We start from the raw sequence: 23,468 nt of genomic DNA on the forward strand, positions 1-23,468 counted from the left end.
ACCAAACCGAAGCGATGATCGTCAATACCCAACGACTATAGTAGAACAAGAAGGGAGTCTCCCGAGGTGGGTGGCGTGAACCAAAGCACAAGGCGCTTGCTGCAGTATAGCTGTGTTGGTAAGAGCGTGCCCGAAGTCAGTAGGTGGAGGTGAATCCCAGTGCGGGAAGCGGAAGGCCGAAGAGGTAATTGAAAAACATATGGTTCTTCTCAGCCGCGATCAATGATCTCTGTGGCGATCGGATATTCAGATCGTTTTGCAGAGCTTTGCACAGATCAGGGTTGAAGTGGAACCGATCGAGTGTCCTGTTGGTTGTCCTGCACTGATGAATCGCTTTCAGATCACGTGTCTTTATGCGGGTGTCCGGTGCTATTCGACTTTGGGTTCCACCCACGATCCAAAGGCAGTCAGCGCAAAGAATGCTACATCTGTGGTGGTGCTGTGTAGGGAAGAGAGTAAGGCAGTAAGAGAACATTTCTGGTTGGAATCAGGGAATGTGGTAGAGGGAGAGAGAGGAGAAGGAGGAATGAAATCGAAAGTGAGGTTACTATGAATCATTGACACTGCGGTAGAGAGTACGTTCACGCAGCAGCAGCAGTAGTGGTGGTAGTGGTGCTGCTGCAGAAGCAGATTCATCGTCCGATATTTGACGGGTGGAATGGTTCAGTGAGCTGCAGTTGCGAATTTCTCGACGGCTGAGAATCGGGAGTGTTTTAACTCAGCGATCAGCTGTAGGAAAAGAGCCAGGTGCAAAGGAATTGTGTCGAATAAAAAATTATTCACTCTTAATGATCTCTGCATGAACTCTGAAATATTGCATGTAGAGTGGGTGAGCCAGTAGGGGAAGAACTTAGAAAATTTATCTATTAAAAAATAAATAAACGATTTGCATATCATTTTTATACGTCAATCTACTATAGGAAGCAGTTCATAAACCACGTAGACTTCCTACGTCCCTCCCCGGGGGTTAAAAAAAGTCTACACTTGTCTAAGAGGGGATAGGGGAGTATTTGTCACAGTCTACGTCTCTTAAGGGGCTACGCCTACCTGCAAACTTTAAAAAATCTATTTTTTTTATTGTCCTAATCGAAAGTATATAAAGTCAAGAATATTTCCTCAAAAGATCAAGTTGATCCGATGAAAATTGTGAAAGTTATGCGACGTACAAAAATAGTCACTTATAGTGGACTAAACCCAACTTGAAACTTTAAACGCGATTATCTCGGAATCCTATTTTCAAAACCGGTGCCAAAAATTTCTCGAAATGTATACATTCGATTCGTCCGATTCGTTTTGATTTCTGTTCAGTACTATTTTGTGCAGTCCACGATCGTTCGGATTTCGTCTATCATTTAATTTCGATTTTTTACAGCCGATCAAAGACAAGTTTTAAGGATCAAAAATCGGCACTTCAACTTTGCAAACACGCCATTTTGCCAAAAAAATTAAAAAAAAACCGAACGATGCTTAACGATTTGGCATGGTTTTTTTTTTATTTCAGATGATTACATCACAAACCGCAGTTGGCACCGCAAAAAGCGTTTTTTAGAACATCGTCCACGGGGAGCAGCCGTGCGGGGCACCAGGACCTCGTTTTTACAGCATCGACTGATAAATGTACCATTTAATGTGCGTTAAATAAACGGCAGAAAACCGAATTTCAGTATGCTGCGTCGTTTTCGAGAAAAAAAAAAATCCAAACTTTCGCTTTTTTTCGGTCTTGCAGGTAGGCGTAACCCCTTAATTTATAACATATTAGATGAAATTTACTCATGTAATCAATTAGACGGTATAATAGTATTTAATTGCACATCTGGTTTTTCGATTTTCTCTACTAAGACTGTGTTCCATTTGGTGAATTTTAACTTCAATTTGACACTTTGGAAATAAATTATAATGTTCTAAAATAGCTCTGTTGTTGATCGTCCGATTTTCGAGAAGGTGTTTGTCAAAATTGGTTCCTAGTCGGTCCTAGTGGTAAAATTTCAGGTTTAATTGACATTTTTACATCGGTCAAGTTTAAGCGAAAATTAACCGAATAGAATACATCCCAAGAAGCTATCTACACCTAGATGTGCTGCATATACAAATCATTGATTGGATTTGTTTACAGTATGGTTGGCGATTGCTGTAATGATTCTGGTGAGAACTCCCTGATGAATCAGTGATGATGGTTCTTTCACGTTGCCTTGGACTTCGAACCAGTTATTGATAAAATTTTGAAAAAGTACTCCTGCACGAATTCCAGAAATTTGGATACACATTTCATGTACATGCAATTAGGCACCGTGGGTGACGGCAATAATTATGCAGTCGGTACCTCCAGTCAATCGTAATTGCTCTGCAAAGACGTAGTACATTAGTTTGCCATTACCTATATCTGCAAACGATTGTAAAGAAACATAAATTGTTCAATTTAATTGACAAAAGGAAAGTGTAAATTAGGGTGGGTCAACTATACAACCCCCTGAAAGCTGCTCTTTCAATCTGTATTAAGGTCCCCAACAACCTTTCAAAATGTGAACGAATTTGGTTACGATCTGCATTTGCGGGAGAATTTTAAAGTATGTATGGGAAAATGTTCATTTGCTTAACAATAATTCAAAAATTGTTCAATTTTCACCATACCTGGGACTTAGATTGAAAAACTACAGAACAACTTTATCCAAGACGGCAACTCTATTCAATATCTGTTAATATTTTTTTGCTTTAGGCCATGTACTCCGCGCATACCTACAGGCGTATATGGAGGCTTGAAGGTATGCGCGGAGCACTAGGGCGAAAGTAAAATAAATATAACTTTTTGCACAGAAGTCGAAGTCCCAGATTTCGTTAAAATCGAACAATTTATTCATTTTCACCAACAACTGATTAGTGTTGTTCCGTTTCGCATACGTTTTACCGAACAAAATTTAAAGTTCTGTCGCAAGTCCACACATTTAGAAATAACTAATTTTACACGTGACGGAATCCATCTTTGACATAAAAGATTAGACGGTTATATTAGATTAGTTCGTTGCTCGACGAAAAGTACATTTGATTGAGCTTAATTTCACGTCTGTTATGACGCAAATTCATGTCAAAATTGACGCTCGTATATGTCACTCTCAGAGCACCTAAATTTACATGATTTTTTCTAAGTGTGCAGGCTAGGCCTGATATTTCAGGATATTACCCAGAGTATGCCTGTGTAATCAGTAATCAAGTGTTTAAAAAATTTTCACAACGCATGCGTTCATTACTGCCACAAACATGAGTAACCAGATCTAAAAACTCCCTTTGCTCCGTCGGTAAAAGCCTGTCTTAGACCATGCTGGAGGTGACTGGGTTCGACTCCCGGGTCCGGTCCAGGAATTGTTCGGGTTGGAAAATTTATCGACTTCCATGGGCAATAGAGTATGATTGTACTTGCTACAAAATTATACTAATGCAAAAATGGTACCAGGCATCGAAAGCACTCAATTAATAACTGCGGAAGTGCATCTAGAACACTAAGTTGAAATCATGTAATATGCTAATATGCGATAAGCAATAAGCTTGAAATACGAAGAAGAGGAAGAAGCTCTGAAAACCGCTTTTTTCTATTCAAAACTAAGAAGGCTTAGAAATTAAGATCTTCATGGGTTCCTATGATTAAAGTTGTTCATGATAATGAAGTTTTGGACACCCTTACAGATTACTATGCGCTTAAATGAGCAAAATTGCACTGTATAAAATCATCATGAGAAATCTGTGGAACTTTACAGAAGTTTAAAGATCGTCATGGAGGTTCAGATAGCTTGAGGTATGTTTAAATATCTTGAGGAATGACCAGAGCTCTATGGAACACTTTTGAGAGCTTCAGAGCAGTTCCATGAAGATCAAATACATTGTGGCAACTTTATAGATGCTCTAACAACATATCAGAATATGTTTCGCGAACTTTCTGGTAGTTCTAAAAAATATATATAATAAAACTATTTAGAACTTTTGCACGTTTCATAAAAGATCCAAGAACGCCAAAGAAGATTCAAAAACTTCAGAGTAGTTTCAGAGTGATTTCGAATAGCTTCGGTGCAGGTCCATAGATTTGAGGAAAATTGTCTTAAACTTTAAGGCAGTTCCATTAAGTTTAAAAAAAATGCAGGAGCTTTACAAAAGTTTCCATAACTTCAGGGAAGCTTAAAGATCATTAGACAAGTTACTAGAATTTCTGGTTAGTTCTGAGAACTTCAGTACACTTCCATGAATATCAGAACTTTTATTAGAAATTTCTGGGAAACATCAGAGTGAAAACTTCAGAAAAATTCCAAGAGCTGCTGGAAAAGATAAAAAACTACAGAACATTCCCGAACATTTTTAGGAACTTTAATGAAGTTCTGCAAAATGAGAGAAAGTTCCGAGAATTTTTGGGAAGTTTCTTGAACAGACTGTGGGAACATAAGGACAGTTCCCAGAACATCTGGACAAGTTTCGAGCTCTTCTACCCGAACAGGAATGAATATCTAGATGCCTTAAACATTGTTATGGATTAGCCTGACATCAGAGGTAAAATACCGAAATACGAAAAAAAGTTTCACAAAATATCATTCCAATACCAAACTAAGCAAATGCAATACCAAAACAATTCCTAGCAGGTATTATTTTGGCATTCAAAAGTCAAATTTCTTATCTAAAGGGTATTCGCAGGTAAATTGCATCATTTTAAAAAAAGCTGTTACATTTTCAGAGTTGGTTGGAAATGCTAACATGAAGCTTTAGTGTGATAATTTATTAGCTAGAGAATGATCTTTAGAAGAGGGTAGGTGGATAGTTCCGTTAGAGTACGGCAGTATGAAAATTGAATAGAAGTTTCGCTCATTTTCAAACTTCTATTCAATTTTCGTACTGCCGTACTCTAACGGAACTATCCACCTGCCTCCTAAATAAAGCTAAATTAACTATCCACCTACCCTCTTCTAAAGATCATTCTCTAGCTAATAAATTATCACACTAAAGCTTCATGTTAGCATTTCCAACCAACTCTGAAAATCGCTAACTTTGCGTATGAAGTAACATAAAACACTTTGAATGTTACATTTTGTTCTTTCGGTTAATTTTAATGAAATTGTGGGTGAAATGGGCTCAGCGTGTATTGTTTACACTGCGTGAGTTTCATTGTGAAATTTCTAGTAGTTTTGAAAATGGAGTACACGGAGGCAAATAAAATTAAGAATTTCATAAGGCTCGACTAATGAACAACGCGTATGATTTTTATAAGTGTGGCTTATGAATGAGTTTCGTCTAACATGAGGTATTTCTTATACACCTATAACCATTTATTATCCCCAAGCGTTGAAAGACGAGTGGTCAACACACAGGCCGCGTAGTCTCAACGTCCATGGTTCGCTTCCAGTCTGCTCCACTTTACTAATTTTTAACGTACAACCATAGAGGTAACTCTAAGACCACTGGGTCCCGAAGAAAATCATTATTATTTTTGGCTCACTCAGTACCAGAACAACGGTCCCAAGCAGTCCCAAGCTATTTCACTCACCCCTGCATGTTCTGCATGAATCCACACACCCCTGATGTTATCTGTCAAACTTTCATAGCGAATCAAAACAAACATAGTGTAGTAATAGAATTTCAACTAGAATAGGGTACGTTAATCGTTTGCTTGGGACCAATAGGCTACTTAAGTGGTGAGCCAATTTAAAATCGTTAGTTTCGTATTGATTGTTGGTACAACTACGTCTTTGTCGACTATACTGGGGTGCAAATAAAAAAAAAAATATGTGTTCTGAAATTGTGTTAGGTTTTGAACGTTTGTAAATTTGTCATTTATAGATGAAATTAAAATCCAAATACGCCAATCGATAGAATATTACATAACGAATCTACTGATTTTTTTTTTTTCCATAAAAAACTTTTGAAAAATGTACAAATGATAATTTTATCTCTGTTTTCAGGCAATAAACGTTTTTTCCCAAACCCAGTCGTCATAATCGAGTACCACTTGGTTCTGCTTGAACCTGAAAATATATAAAACAGCGCTGCTGTCGTGCCTTTGCTCATCAAGCTAACACGACGGCGGCAAAATTACGTCATCGCTGGCGACCTGAATGCCAAGCATCAAGCCTGGGGCAATAGTCGGCGAAACCAGAACGGCACAATCTTATACAACGTTTCAAGTTTCCTGGCGAAATTACCATCGTGTCAATTGGCAGCAGTATCAGCGCTGTGTGGACACAGCAATCGATTACGACGTCCTACCGGAGTCGTTCGAAGAAGTCAAAGCCGTTCTATTTCTTGCCATCAGAGTCGTTCTGGCCCTGCGGTCGAGTTCGGTGGTGAGGTCTCCCAAGCATCGTCGTCAGGCAAGTATACATACATTAGTTACAGTCATTTGCCTGATCAGTTTCCGTGTTCCAGTGCAACGCTTCATGATGTTTACACGATTTCCAAGAATAATGCTGCTGGACCACCACCATCACCACCGAGACGCATCGTGGATAGCACTGTGGCAGCCCCTGATTTCTCTGCCTCAGTCGCGCTTATTCCAGCCAGCGCTCTGCATAGTCGTCTCGGCCCTGAGTGTAGATGTAGGTCGGGGGTTTTCCAACCAGCTATTACTGGCAAGTATATTGACGATTCAGCTTCTCCTTTGCCTGATACCGCTTCAACTTCTAGCTCTGTTTCCGGTTCTGCGATCTTCACGCTAGCCATATCATGTCCATGCATCCGTCCTGTCAACTACCAGCAGGTTTATTCCGCCACCTGCTCTTCCTCGGATCCGGGACACCCTAAAACAGGCACTGAGGAAGCTTCCGAACCTCCCGAACCTCCCCCCAGTCGCGCTTGCTGCAGACATCCGCCATCGTCATCGTCCAGGTCCTGTGGTCGGTGATGGTATCGGGGGCTTCCGGCCTGCAACCTCAGGCGAGTATGTTAGCGATTCCGAGCTTTCGGTACCTGATGTCCTTTCGATTTCTAGTTCCCGTGATTGCTCCTTGAATGGTCTCCGGATCCACTACCAAAACGTGCGTGGGCTGAGGACTAAAATCGACTCGTTTTTCCTGGCTGTTGCGGAGGCCGAATACGTGGCTGGACGACCGAATTTACTCATCGCAACTTTTCGGGTCACTCTATTCCGTCTTCAGAACTGACCGGTCTGCCCTAAACAGTCAAAAATCGCGCGGTGGCGGAGTCCTGATTGCAGTATCTACTAGACTAGCCAGCTACGTAAGTACGTCACCCATTTCCAGTCAACTGGAACAGCTGTGGATTGTCGTAGAACTTCCACAAAGCAAGCTTAATGTAGGCGCAATCTACCTGCCTCCCGACCGCAAAAACGACTGCACGATCATCCGTCAGCATGTGGAATCGTTAGGGTCAATTTCGTCACAATTAAGTCCCTGCTCTCCCGCTTTCGTATTTGGTGACTACAATCAAGCTGGTCTGCAGTGGCGCTTTACAGACAGTGGCACACCATTAATAGATCCACTGCTTTCGCATATGCCGGTTGCTTGCTGTGCTCTTTTGGACGGTTTTAACTTTTACGGGTTCACACAAGTGAATACTTTTCCGAACCGAAATGGACGTTTGCTAGATCTTGTCCTGGCAAATGATTCCGCACTACCGGGCACTTCTGTTTCCTTGCCGTTCGAGCCACTGATTGATCTAGATGCCGATCATCCCGCTCTCGTCGTGTCATTTAGTTTACCTGTGCCGATTCTTTCTACGCCGTCATCTGAGTGCTACTCTTTGGACTTTCGCCGGGCCGATTATGTTGCATTGAACAATGCGCTTGCGGAAATTGATTGGCAATTTATCGAAACTGCCGCTAGCGTGAATGATGCAGTGGATTTTTTCAGTGCTGCACTGGAAGATGCTATTTTCCGCATTGTCCCAGCTCGACGACCTCCGCTAAAGCCTGCATGGTCTAACCCACACCTAAGGGTGCTAAAACGTCAACGCTCTGCCGCCCTCCGAAAGTATTGTAACTCTCGCTCGCCGTACTACAAACGACTGTTCAATTTTGCGAGTCGTAGCTATCGAAATTACAATCGTTTTCTCTATAATCGACACGTGAGACGCACGGAAGCGAACCTTCGCACGAATCCGAAAAGTTTTTGGTCGTTTGTCAACTCAAAACGGAAGGAATCCGGGTTGCCTTGTTCCATGTTTCTCGGGAATGACTCGGCTAATACCTCGTCATTTCAACCAAGTGTTCCACGATTTCTCCGCTTCGCCAACACAAGTGCTGGATGCTACTGTTGGGATGCCACGTGATTTGTTTAGTTTCGTTATTCCGCGCATTTCAGAAGACATGGTGATAGCCGCAACACGCAAACTGAAGCTCTCGTTCGCCTCCGGACCTGACGGCATTCCGTCATCAGTTCTAAAACGTTGTGTAGCCAATCTCTGCCTTCCACTTGTGAGGCTATTCAATCCCTCGGCACAGCAATGCCCCTGGAAACGGAATGTCATAAATTATCGTGGAATCACCTTCCTGTGCGCCTGCTCAAAACTGTTCGAGATTATCATAAATGGTGCTCTGTTCGCACGCTGCAAAAATTATATCGATACAGAACAACACGGTTTCTACCCGAAGCGCTCCGTGTCCACGAACCTGGTGCAGTTCACTTCTAACTGTCTGCGATGCATGGATTCAGGATGGCAAGTCAATACTGCGTATATGGATCTAAAAGCTGCATTTGACACGGTGGACCATAATATCTTGCTGGCCAAGCTGGAGATACTTGGCATCTCGTCAACTGCTGTGGATTGGTTCAGATCTTACTTGGTGAATCGCTATGTACATGTCAAGATTGGCGCGTCGGAATCGGATGTTTTCTCAAACAACTCGGGAGTCCCGCAAGGCAGTAACCTAGGACCGCTACTGCTTTCGATCTTTTTAAACGATGTCGGCTTGCTGATACCATCAGGATGCCGCGTTTTCTATGCAGACGATACGAAAATCTACAAAATTATTAAAAGCCTCTCGGACTGCTGGGATCTCCAGAATATGTTAGGTATTTTTGCTGACTGGTGCTCAAGAAATTTGATGGGTCTAAGCATAGAAAAATGTAACATTATTACCTATCACCGAAAAATCGAACCAATCATGTTTGACTATGTTCTCTACGGACGCTGTCTTACTCGTGTAGAGCACATAAAAGATCTCGGCGTTACCTTGGACTGCAGACTCACTTTCAGAATCCACTACAATGACATCATCTCCAGAGCTAATCGACAATTGGGGTTTATTTTCAAAATTGCCGGCGAGTTTCGTGACCCGCTATGTCTCAGGTCACTTTACTGCTCGCTTGTGCGATCCTTATTGGAGTCAAGTTCAGTTGTTTGGTGCCCTTTCCATGCTAGCTGGATCACTAGAATTGAATCCGTTCAACGCAAGTTTGTGAGATATGCTCTTCGTTTCCTCAACTGGCGAGACCCAACGAACTTGCCACCGTACGAGGAGCGTTGCCGTCTCCTGGAAATCGAGCCATTAGAAGTGAGACGGACGGTCGCTCAAGCTATGTTCGCTGGAAAGCTGCTTACAGGTGACATTGACTGCCCAACACTGCTGTCACAGCTAAATATGTATGCCCTTGAGAGGTCTCTTCGTCAACGCGACTTTCTGTTTTTGGCCAATTCGAGCAATCAGCCGGCAATTCAACAACTTTTTTTATATGTTCGACTTCAATGTATCAGCTGACGTGTTTCGTCATCGGCTACTTGGCCTTTTCCGTACCGTTGACCGTAACTATTTAGTTTAAGTTTTATTCATTTAGACAGTAATTGTCAGTTGAATTTTTCAATAAACAATAAACAATAAACAATAAACAATAAACAATAAAGTCGAACGGTATCTGCAAACAATCGAAGAGGCGATATCCCGTGCCAGGGAGCAACACGTACCAGCATCTAGACAGGTATGTCATACTCTGAACCTTGACAGCCCAACCAAAGATCTTATCAGGCTCCGTAACACCATTTGCAGGCAGTTCCAACGTTCTGGGCTGCCCCACTTGAAGAACAATGTCAATAGGGTAACCAAAATTATCCAGGCCAAGATGGTGGAACTCAGAAATAACGATTTTGCCAACAAGATTCGCTCTCTCCCAGATTGTGCAAAACCATTTTGGAAGATGACCCAAATTTTGAAAAATAAGTCGATACCGATTTCCTCCACTTTCCTCTGTTGACCAGAACTTGGACCCATCCCTACTCATAACCCCAGTTGATAAGGCCAATGCTCTTGGTCAACATTTTGTGATTTCACATAATCTTGGCCAAACCATGGGGAGCCCCCATGAGCCTGCCGTACTGGAGGCAATGTCTAGTATCGCTGACACCCCCGTAGTAGTGCATGATGATAGTAGAATATCGGCTGATGAGGTGATAGCAGCTAATAGAAGCACTAAAACATGAAGGCTGCGGGTATGGATGGTGTAGTCAACCTCGAGTTGAAAAACTTGAGTATTGACTTCTTCAACCATCTTACCCTTATATTCGACAAATGTTTGGAGCTTGGCTACTTCCCTGCATGCTGGAAGTTAGCCAAAGTGTTTCCAATACACAAGCCTGCACAGATAAAAATTCTGAATTTTAATAGTGATGTAAACATTCATTAACTTGTATTTAATTTCACGCAACCGAGCAACTTGTAAACAATGTTGTTTGCAACAATGGGCTTTTGTATACAATATTTGCTACATTGCATGAAATGTCTCAGAACTTTACATGATATATAATGTAAACTTATAAGATATGCGACGCTCCATTTATGTGCATCATACTCAACAGAAATTTACACTACTTTTTCGAACTGTGTGGCAAAGATCCTACCAGTGCCAAAAGCTATCGCCCCATCAGCCTCTTGTCCGCCATCTCGAAGCTATTCGAAAAATTGATACTCAGCCGTCTGCTGGTGTTTTCAAATGATGATAACATCTTTCTCAAAGAGCAATTCGGGTTTAGGAAAGGCCACCCTACCATCCACCAACTCTCACGGGTTATTAACATCATCAAGCGGAATAAGTCGGTTTCCAATTCATCTGCCATGACATTGCACAGTGGTCCAGAATGCAGATATAGGTGGAATGATATGTTTTGAGCCTGAAATTGAAACTTCAGACTAAAAGTTTTTTTTCTACAAAGTTGTTTCTAATAGTTATGCCCTCATTCTTATGACAATGAATTCTAGCATGGTTCTCATTATCGTTAAAATCTTAAATCTAACTTTTTTGTTTGAATAAATTAAGGTTTATATTATTCAGCAAAGTTATAGCTAAGCTTATTTCAAGCAATTTTGTTGGAAACAACTTTTTTGTATTTGATTTAGAGCTATTTTCTTGAAGTGTGTTAGGGTGGCTCTAAAAAACAGTTGTTTTGCTGTAGTTTTCTTATTTCAAATTTATCAGCAAAGGTGTCTTCAAATAACTTTTAGATCTTTAGATGGCGCAAATATTTGCTGCAGAAAGCTTTTCAATATCTTTCGCCGATCAAGAGTTATTGACGTTTTTCTGCTAAAAATATGCACTTTTCAAATGTTAACATCTCTGATTGGGGCAAACAAAAAAAAAAGTTTTTTTATGGCAAACGCCCTTTATGTTATTTTATATAATATGAAAATTTAGAGACAGGTTATTTTTCAAACTACTATAAAATCCATTTGAATTTATTCATATTTTCTACTAAATTTGGGTATATCTTTTTCATTAGAAGCGATACAGACAAAAAATTTTGCTATAAAGGGTGATACGGTCAAAATTTGGTCAATATCAACTTGACGTATTTCTTTCAATTTTGCATTTAAAAAACCTGAACACCCCTCATTTTGAAGGTGTGTGTGTGTGTAGAATGTTGCTCCTATTTTGATTTTGGAATTCACTCTTCAGTTGTCAAAATGCCGTCCAAGCAAGAAGAGCAGCGTATCAAAATTTTGCTCGCGCATCGCGAAAATCCGAGCTACTCGCACGCAAAGTTGGCAAAATCGCTAAAAGTTGCCAAATCAACCGTTACAAATGTAATTAAAGTGTTTGGGGAACGTTTGTCGACAGCCAGGAAGTCTGGATCGGGGGGAAATCGAAAACCGGAAGCCGCTGAGACGACAAAGAGAGTTGCCGGTAGTTTCAAGCGAAACCCTAACCTCTCTCTACGAGATGCCGCAAATAAGCTGGGTGTATCGTCTACAACCGTGCATCGAGCCAAAAAACGAGCCGGACTATCGACTTACAAGAAGGTAGTGACTCCAAATCGCGATGATAAACCAAATACGACGTCCAAAGCGCGATCCCGGAGGCTGTACACGACGATGCTGACGAAGTTTGACTGCGTGGTAATGGACGACGAAACCTTCGTCAAAGCCGACTACAAGCAGCTTCCGGGACAGGAGTTTTATACGGCAAAAGGAAGGGGAAAGGTAGCAGATGTTTTCAAGCACATGAAACTGTCAAAGTTCGCAAAGAAATATCTGGTTTGGCAAGCCATCTGTACCTGTGGCTTGAAAAGCAGCATTTTCATAGCTTCCGGGACTGTCAACCAAGAAATTTACGTGAAAGAGTGTTTGAATAAACGTCTGCTGCCTTTCCTGAAGAAACACGGTTGTTCCGTACTGTTTTGGCCGGATTTGGCATCTTGCCATTAAGGTAAAAAGGCCATGGAGTGGTACGCCGCCAACAACGTGCAGGTGGTTCCCAAGGACAAGAACTCTCCCAACACGCCAGAGCTCCGCCCAATTGAGAAATACTGGGCTATTGTCAAGCGGAACCTAAAGAAGACCAAAAAACTGCTAAGGGCGAGCAGCAGTTCAAGGAAAACTGGCTTTCTGCGGCGAAGAAGGTGGACAAGGTGGCTGTACAAAATCTGATGGCAGGGGTCAAGCGTAAGGCCCGGCAATTCGGATTTGGAAAAGCGGAAGCCTAACTGAATATTTTTCCTGAATGTTATACTAATTGAACTTGAAAAAGAAATTTAATTTGATTTTTTAAATAAACGATTTCACCGATTTACACGCGTTTTCCCTTGACCAAATTTTGACCGTATCACCCTTTAACACATTCGTCTTAAAGAGCTTTAAAAGTTTCTAGAGGATGACTTTCATGAGAAATTAGAAACAGAAAAAACCAGAAAATAAACGTAAATTTTACTACTACTACTACTGCCTCTGCTCATTTCCGCTTCGGACGGCGTGGCACTGGTTCCTGCAGCAAGCAGGAGCAAGTCAGCGGTTAAAGGTGGATCACCTTGACAACCAGCGATGGGGTGGAAAAAAACGGTGGGAAATCATGTCAGGGGTGGGGCCTAGCAAGTATTGTTTGTTCTAAATATGTAAAAAAGGAGGGACTTCGAATTTATTTTTTGTGCAGAATATGTAAGGAAAGAGGGAGGAGATGTTTATCTAAATGCATATACCGTGCATCATAGAAAAAGAAACTGTATCTACTGTTTCCAATTAGCGCAATTACTCAGGAGCAGGGTTGCCACATATACAGATTATTCTGTATTTTACACATTGTTTGGATCATTTCAGGATCAAGAATCTGTATAAACAGATTTATATCTAAAATACAGATTTTTCTAAATTCCAACTAAATTTCCTCATTATTTTATTATTATTTTAGTTTTCATTGGGCATAAATTGTATTCAGTGTGCACAAAATATACTACCAATTTTTGAACTGTTTTCATGTTCATCCAGTAAATTAAAGCATCATTAGAGTTTAAACTTTATTTACTGAAAATTTACTCGGTAGCTTAAAGAATAAATGGCCAAGATATTAGCGTTTACAACCTAATACTATTTCGTTACACAATTTTTTGATTTGCAACCCAATATTGTAGACAAAGACGTAGACCTACGACCATGCTTAGCATGCACAGTTGTACACGCCGACTGCTCATTTGCTAATAACTTTTCACTCAGTTGTTGATTTTTTTTTTTCTTTTAAGTAATTAATAGACTAGGATCATAGTTTACTATAGATTTGCAAAGAGTAGGTAAATCTTAACATTTGAATCAACACCAATGAATTTTTTACACTTAAGGGGAAGCTCACCGCTCCGAAAAAAATAATTACGTTTTGATTTTTCAAAAAATATTGGAGAAAGATATCAAAATTCTAAGAAAATCACATATTTTTTTTATTTTTCAAAGAAAATTCACGTGCAAAAACATTTTTTATGAGTCATTGTGGCATAAAGTTGGACTCAAAAAACCACAAAACATCAACTTTTCGGTTTTTCTGAGAGTCCAATTTTTTTTCATGATGGGATAGAATAAAATTTTTTGCATGTAATTTTTGACAAAAATCTAAGGAAGAAACTGATTTTCTTGGATTTTTGATAATTTTTCCCAATATTTTTAGAAAAATAAAAACGTACCGAAAATATTTTTTCATTTTTGGGCCAGTGAGCTTCCCCTTAAAGTCCGAGATGTGCAGCGAGCGAAGATGCAGTTTCGAACCCCTTTGGATACAGTTGTGTTTTAAGTTTATTCTCTGTTTTGTGCGTGCGTTCGTTTTCATAGTTTTCGGCTGTATTTGCTGGATTAGCGCTGGCGCTCTGCCTCCCGGACGGTTATACGTGTGTGATTAGTAGTTTTCTCGCTCTCCGAGAAGTTTTGGAATCGAAAAAGAAAACGTGATTCATCATGTTTGCAAGCATCAGAAGAGATGTCGCAATCTGCGTTTTTTGATTTTTTCTCCCGGACCAGAAATTAGTGGAACGGCGCCGGTGGTGTAGTGGTAAGCGTGATTACCTCTCACCCTAGAAGGCCTGGGTTCAATCCCAGTCGGCGCCGCCGGGATGTTCTGAGGCATAACATCTCTGATCACGCCTTCCTTCGGATGGGAAGTAAAGCCGTTGGTCCCCGGTTCATGAGTTGATGGGTCGATAGGTAGGGTCCAGATGTAGGAGCTGCCTTCCTGGCACGTCGGTAGCATTGGTGCTCAGCACGGAAAACAAGATCGACGGAAAAAAACAAACCAAAGGAAAAAAAATAAAAAAATTAGTGGCATCGCGTGTGATAATTTTTAATTTTCGCTCTGCATGGTGCTTGAAAGAGACTATCTGCGTTGTTTGTTTTTTTTTCGCTTGTGCTCCCGGTCCAGAAATTTGTGGCATCGTGAGTGATAGTTTATGATCGGAACTACGACACCAAACGTGACAGAGCTGCTTGCAAAGGATTCACTTGGACTGATTTGGTGAGATTATTCCTGTTTGCTACTATTATCTATTTTAACTTAATTTCTATGAATCCGTAGCATTATGAATCATTTGATTCGGACTAACTTAAATTTGTTTACATTATATTTTAATCAGTATGCTTAGGGTCCGCGTTTTGTGGTTCGTTACGTAAGAAGTACTGCTGAGAATTTGCTCGGAAATCCGAGGAATCGGGGACGGTTTGAGTGCGCGGCGCGAGCGAGAGAGTGTCCTGTTGAAGCAACCTATGTAATTATAGGGAATTTCCGGACCGCGAAATTTTTGACTGTGAAAAAAGAAAACGAACTAGCAGCAGAGTGGAATCCACAGTGTACACAACAGGAAGAAGAAGAAGAAGAAGAAGAAAATTTTCTAGAGTGATTTTCTACGGCCAATATGCTAAAGGTATAAAAAAGGAAACGTCCGAAAGTGGCTGTATAACAAATAATGTATAACAAGCATTCTTCCAGGTTAATTCAAGACTAGTTTGATGATGATAAATCTTCCTAATATTCACATTACAGTTATGACCCGATCCTGTCAGCCTCTCCGCGCATCAAACTGTTATTTACCAGCAACTCCACATAATTGTGATTTCATATCTTCCTCCTTCAAGATGGATGTTTAAGATATACATACTTTGCTAGCTGACAAAATGGGGTCATTGCTGTATAATCATTCTTTTCATTCAGACTGGATTTATTGATTTAAATTTTTTATGTTTTCTTCCAGCTCTTCGATAACGGAACATTATTAGATTTTTACTGTAATGATTCACTCTTACAGCTTTCACCCTGGTTTTGTCTGTTGATTTGATTTGTTTTAATTGGTTTTCAGCTCTTTAGTGTTGGCAGTCGCGGGCGGTCAATTTTGCTCATGCTCATGCTCTAAGTTTATTTTCAGCTTTTCGATTATGGAACGTCTTCAGATTTATATTATAATGATCCACCATTTTGCTTAGGCTTCAGGAAAATCCAAGTATAATGCATGATAACACTGATTCATTTAAAACCATGGTCGCATCACTTATCAAGGTGAATCCTGATCCAACGAACCCAACTTAGGCTCTGAACCATTTGGCGAATTATTTTAACTTTTGGTTAAAATTTGACAGATAGAAAGTTATCGATTAACCCTGCTATCTGAGCATGGTTATTTCTGACAGACAAGAAGTTTGATTTTGATAACCGTGACTGAGTTTTGCTCGAAAAATCGGTCGATCGATCACACAGGGATTTTCGAACAAGAAAAATAACTTTCGAAATGTCACTTTTAACCACGAGTTAAATTTAACTCGACAATTGGTTCACAGCCTTACTAACAAAATCTCCTTTCCTGTGTCTTTTGTTGGAGTGCAGAGGTAAATACGGCCAACAAACGACAAAGGTCACTCTAATATTCCTTCCCTACTCCCACCTGATTGCAAGGACGTGGCCGGCGCCGTTATTGATCTAAAAATATGGAGACACTGAAACTTGTACAATCAGAATGGACGGTCACTCCCAGCCCCATTCAGTTGATTTATTGTACAATTTCACTGATCCTCATCAATCACGGAGTAGCAACCATTGATATGTGCAGTCAATCTAAGCTAAGCTGAAAATTTACTGAGTAGCTTAAAAATATATTAGTTCGAGATTACTCTCCGTCAAAAATTTAATGATATAGAAATGTAAGAAAGAATCAGAAAAGCAATCGTTTTGATGTAAGAAGTTCATTTTATTATACATTATTCATAATATATAAATAAAAGCTACATTCAGGAAGAATTCAGTTATCTATGTGAAAAGCAAATATTTTCCAGTTGTGAAAGGCTCAGTGTTTGAAAATTATTGCCATTTCAGGAATTTACTGCCTCTGGTATTAGTTGATTCAACAACTGTAGCATTAATAGCATGATGCGGTAATTGGTATTTTTTTATGAATGGTGAACATTTGCTCATTTAAGTCATGTTTCCAATATAAATTATTTTACGAAAGCATTTTTCATGAACTTTGCTCAACGATTGTTATAGATTTTGAATTTATTTTTGTTGGCATCACGATAAAGATGTTTTTTTTTTCATAAAAAATAAAGATTTAAATGTGGCAGCCCTGTTTAGGAGTACTTGGGCGATTACGAACCCGCGTTTCATTAAAATCCTTTTTTTGCGAACATTATTCATTCTTTAGTATTGTTTGAAACTAGAAAGTTAGACTTTTTCACCAAACACACATTTTTCATGTCCATATTTTATATTGCTTATATTCATAGACACGGCATACATTTAGACGCAGTGCGAAAATGACACAAATAGGTCCAACCAAAATCCATTACCCTACACCGGGGCAAGTTGAAACGCGTGAGGAAGTTAAAACGGTAGATGTATCTCTTCTTCTTCTTCTTCTTATTCGCATTTCAAGTTTATTGCATATCGTATATTAGCTTATTGCGTGCTCTCAACTTAGTGTTCTAGATGCACTTCCACAGTTATTAATTGATAGGTTTCGATATAATTGTGTGGCAAGTACAATCATACTCTATTATGCCCAGGGAAGTCGAGAAATTTTGCAACCCGAAAAATTCCTAGACCGGACCGGGAATTGAAACAAGCCACCTCCAGCATGGTCTTGCTTTGTAGCTGCGCCTTTACCAACTGAGCTAAGGGAGGTGAAATAATCACTGAGATTATTTCTAATATAGTAGTTTGCGGTAGTACACAATGCCTCTCAAAAATAATTACAGTGGATATTCACTTCCGCTAAGAGATACACGTTTGATTTGAGAAAAGTCACAGTATTCTATTTATTATGAAGTTCATAATGATGATGAATGATAATTTTATGTCAGGGTTGTCCTCCAAATTGGAGAACAAAGAGGTGCTTAAACCCCGTATGATCGTCATAACCCTTCCTCCCCTATTTCGCCGACATATGAACCAACATTTTGTTCTATATTGAAAGTACCTTTGTCGACCGCCAGGAAGCCTGAAAGTGGCGGCAATCGTAATCCGGACGTGGCAGTGACGACGAAGAAGGTGGCGATGGAAAAAGAAGGTGCCTGAAATTTTCAAAACCGTCAAACTATCGAAGTTTCCGAAAAAATATCTCGTCTGGCAGGCCATATGCACGTGTGGTCTAAAAAGTGACATTTTCATTACTACGGGAACCATCAATCAAGAGGTCTACGTCCAGGTGTGCCTGGAAAAGCGGCTGCTACCATTCATAAAGCAACATAATAGACCTGTCCCGAGCAAAGTCGGTTAACAAAATGAAAGCAAATCGATATTAAAGTTTGCAGTTCCTATCATAATGAAAACTAATTTTGATTTCAATTGCCGCGACAGAAGTCTGATATCATATTGTGCTTTCATTATGCAGTCAAGACTTTTTAAATAACTTAAGGTGATTCCCTGTAGCGTCCTTTTTCGTATTACACTTCGCAATTTCACATATTGCGAGGTGTTATGGAAAAATGGACTCTACAAGGAAAAACCTTAAACAACTTAACTTGAAGTTCTGCTGTTAACGTATTGTTTAAAATTTTATTTAAGTTCATGTTGTTGAACTAACGATTATTATTTTTTTAATTTAACGGAATCCTTTTATGAAGAGCTTTGAGTGTGTTGGTTTATTTCCTTTAAATTCCGTTATAATTGCTTATATTTTGACAGATACGCGTATTTCGTCTACTATACTTGCAGACTTCATTAGTGCCAAGTACTCAAGTGGTGTTGAGTACTTGGCACTGACGAAGTCTGCAAGTAGTAGACGAAATACGTGTATCTGTCAAAAGATAAGATATTCACCCCTATTCTGTATTTCGTTTCTAACGAAATTCTCATACAAAAAAATATTTTTTTTTTGTATGTGAATTTCGTTCGAAACGAAATACGGAATTTAAAGGAAATAAACCAACACACTCAAAGCTCTTTATAACGATTATTGTTTATTTGTTTTGTATAACACATTTGAGGTCATTCGTGTTTTGCTCGGGGTGAGATTTGAGCTCAAGTCTTTCAACGTGAGAAGCAGGGATACTAACCATTTACGCCAGGCAAGTATTCAGTTAAACATGAATGCAAAATCAGTAATCAAATTGATTTCATTGATAGCAGGATTACTTTTCCGTTTGATTCAACAGTGTAACATTTTGCTCTCATTTTTGCTGTGTTAACCGTTAAGTCAACCAAAATGAGATCAACTGGAGTATTCAAAATAAGTTATATCATAACAGCAAATTTTGATTTCAATTTGATCTTCAGCTTTGCTCGGGGTGCTGTTCTGGCCGAACTTGGTGAGGTGCCACTATGGGAAAAAGGCAATCGAGTGGTAAGATGCGAACAACGTGGTTGTGGTACCCAAAGACCACAGCCTTCTCAAAAGCCCAGAGCTCCACCCTATTGAACGGTATTGGGCCTTGGTCAAACCGAGTGGTACGACACATCTAATTCTCAATTTAAATGGTCGAAAAATCTCACACTAGTGAATCAATCTACGAAAAATCTGTTTTTTTTTTATCTCTTGCATCTAAACCCATCCACTCGCTTCGTTCTCCACCTTATTGCAGGAAGCGTGAGTGCATCTAATAACAGCAAAGCAAAACAAAATTCCTGCATCTTAGATCGAGTCGCCCCCCCTCGATTCAAACAGAACCTCAAAAAAAAAAAAAAAAAAACTAATAAATTCATGGAAAACGAGCAGCAGTTTAAATCTAACTGGCGTTCGGCGGTGAATAAGGTTGCTGAGACCACTGTGCAAGGGGCATGAAGTAGTTCGCCTCCTCGTGGTGTGCCCTGGAAACGCTAATTATCGAACCCAAGAGATAGATATTGCGGCTAAACGAACTACAACAGAGTAAGGACGCTGGAGCCCTATCCAGCTCGTCCCAGGAGGTCGATAAGCCCTGCACAAACCCTCGTTGTGCAAAGGCAGGAGTGACACCGGGTTCTTAGAGTGCTTAGCACACGCAGCTGGTAAGCGGTCATATCTGTCCTAAGCTGCCCTGTTGGACAGTTGGCTGGCTATCACGTCTGCTCTGTAACTCGGGCGAACAACGAACAGCGAACAACAAGAGGAAGGCCCTGCACAGCTGCTCACTGTGCAGTAGCGAGTGTCACGTCGGACACAACACCAAGTGATGCGCCATAGCGCAACCGGCCCCCTCCCATGACGTAATGCTTTCGGGCGGTTCCAGGGAGGGCAAGGGCCTAGAGCACAGGGTAAGGCTTAGTGGATCGGGAGAGCTATTTCTCCCATCCCCACACCCTGAGTTATCTTCTCAGGAGTCTGGGAGCAGATTCCCTCCTGTATAAAAAAAAAAAGACCAAAATTTAATGGAAGGGGCTAAGCGGAAAGTACGGCAGTTTGGATTTAGCAAACCAAAAGCATAAATAAACATTTTTTCCTTAAAACATTAGAATTGAACTACCAAAAGAAAAATAAGAAGATTTTGGTGATATGAATTTTAACTGAAAGAAACGATTTTTTTCGACCATTTTTTGCGCGTTCCAGTCTTTAATCGTCAAACATGCATGACATACATCAATTTTGCGTAGTTCTACGTCATACTGCGGTCGTGTCTAGTAAATATACAAGCCTTTATTTTTGTTTTCAAACTCCATAGCAATTTTATTAGCTACAGTGGAGTTGCAAATATTTTACAGAAGTTTAGATAGAAGTTTTTTAATACTTCAGGAAGTTTCGAGAATTTCACAAACAATACAGATTGATCCCCAGTCCATGAGATGATGGAGCATTGGTACTCAATATTTTTTTTCCTTTGGTTTGTTTTTTTTCCGTCGATCTTGTTTTCCGTGCTGAGCACCAATGCTACCGACGTGCCAGGAAGGCAGCTCCCACACCTGGACCCTACCTATCGACCCATCAACTCATGAACCGGGGACCAACGGCTTTACTTCCCATCCGAAGGAAGGCGTGATCAGAGATGTTATGCCTCAGAACATCCCGGCGGCGCCGACTGGGATTGAACCCAGGCCTGCTGGGGTGAGAGGTAATCACGCTTACCACTACACCACCGGCGCCGATTGGTACTCAATATGGAAAACAAGATCGACGGAAAAGAAATTAAGGATAAAATGCAGTTTCATTAACTTTAGGAAAATTGTGGAAACTTTTAAGAAGTACTGAAGACTTCAGGGAAGTCAAGAGAAATTCAGGGAAGTTTCGAATAGCTTCAAGAACTTCCAAAGTCTAAAAAAAAATACGAAGGTGTAGAGATCTATATGAAAGTTACGTGAACTTCAAGGCTTTTCAAGGAGGGGGGACTAGTGAGTAACTAGCTCTAAATTTATCATGACAGCACTGGGCTAGTTCTCATAAGCACTTACTTCTAAGATACTTGGTTTCAGATTATAAAATTGCTGGAGCACTTCTTCGCAGGTAGATTTATGGGGATACTCTTCAAATCACTGACTAGGTCATCATCTACTGGAGTTTATCTCCTACATGAAAATCTCACCCTTCGATATCATCATCATTGAACTGAAATAGGATTTCTACACCCCGATTCAAATGAGAACCTTATGTTTTAGTTTGCAATTTTTTTCAGGGATGGGAGCAACTCCCAAACATCTAGCATTTAAACCCACCTCCCTAGAATTATGCAAACAACTTCACATTCCAATGCTCTTACCATTACCTATTCCAGGATACTCTGGTGGATCGATGACGTCCACAAGCTCTTGATCTCATTCTCATCGTCCCAAAAGCATCTATTGTATATGATTCGCGTAAAATGCTCAGACCTCATGGGTTTACCTACTTATTAGACTATAGGACGTCGTCATCATCATCATCACCGCCGTCGTCGTCTCTGCACGGGGAGAGATGGATCCCAAACAGAGCGCAGTCGCAGTCGACCAGCAGCGGAGTAGGTATAGGTACAGGTAGTGTGGTTGCGCGCCGGGCATGTGAGTGTTTGGTTCATTGAACCCATATGTGGCGCGCGCAAGAGAGGTAACGCGCGTCGTGTTCCTCCTGCTTGTTCGACGGATCGACCGTCGATCGACTGGTTAGATGGATGGATGGATGGATGGGTGGGTACCACCTTAAGGTGGTACAGTGATTTTTTTTTCGTTCGAAACATGTTACCACCGCCAAACTCGTCGGACGGAGGTTTCGGTGGTGCACGCTCGTCGTCGCGTCGTTCCGTGGGGGTCTGCTGGGACCCAGCACCAACAGCAAAGTGTCAGTCCGAGCCGGTGCGAAGGGGATCGAGGTGCTCCAATATGTAGGCTCCCCATTCAATACAAACAGAGACACGCATACGTTATTAGTAGCCCCCCTGGGAATATGAACGCGGTGTAAACGGATGGAATGAACACAAAACAAAATCATACACACTCTGATTTTTTTTCCTTAGCTGTTAGGGTTTTTTGCTTCCCACTGCTCCCCATTCAGAACTTGCCCAGAAGGAGTAAAGGTGACATGTGTGGGTCATGGTGCTTGGAGATCTTTAAATAGATTATTTAGTGATTTTTATGGCTGCTTATAAGAATTATTATCGTAATGCTTTGATCGTTATTTGGTTATTGCTGATAATTCCTGATTTTAAACAAAGCTAAATAATTAAGCCATTGGCAATGCTAATCAAAATTAAGACTTAATTGGCTTCCTAACCGAATAAATTTAACATTTAATCGGTTGTCTGTTTATCTTCGGACAATAATCAAAACATTCTGTGATCACTGGAAGGATCATCAACCTCCCCGTTTACACAATCAATCATCATCGCAAAAGTGTTACAATTTACGCATCAGCATATTTTTTCGGCATTTCCACATTGGTTGCAATTTTGCCCGTAAACAAGCATGCCATTGCACTGCACCGCACCGTTGACTGCTACACCGGATGGATGCAGTGAAGCTGCGTGGAACGATTATAATTGCATCATCGTGGAGTGGAGTGCAAAACAGCATTGCTCCACGGAGTGTGTGTTATAACAACGCGTCAAATGGAAGCAAGCGGCCAACGTGAACCTGTTGTACTGACACGGTGTGGTTTTGTGCCGCTTCATTTGGCGGAAATGTTTGTAATCAAAGCTTCATTGGCACATAGCATTGCCGTTCGCTGCAAACGTTTTGAATTTTTTTTGCAGGTATTCCTTCAGGTAATGGAGATTTAGAGGACTTTAGAAGTATTCAATTGCACTTCCTGTCAGGGTTGTGGAATCGGATCAAAATTAACTGACTGCGATTCCTGTGATTCGAAAGTAATTTACTCTGACTACGACTCCAACTCCTCCGATTCAATACATTTTAAATTAACTTGAATGAACTCAATTATATTAATAG

The sequence above is a fragment of the Ochlerotatus camptorhynchus genome, unplaced genomic scaffold (genome assembly GCF_037179485.1).
Source record: "Ochlerotatus camptorhynchus isolate MF236.1 unplaced genomic scaffold, CSIRO-AGI_Acam_v1.1 ptg000011l, whole genome shotgun sequence".
NCBI lineage: Eukaryota > Metazoa > Arthropoda > Insecta > Diptera > Culicidae > Ochlerotatus > Ochlerotatus camptorhynchus.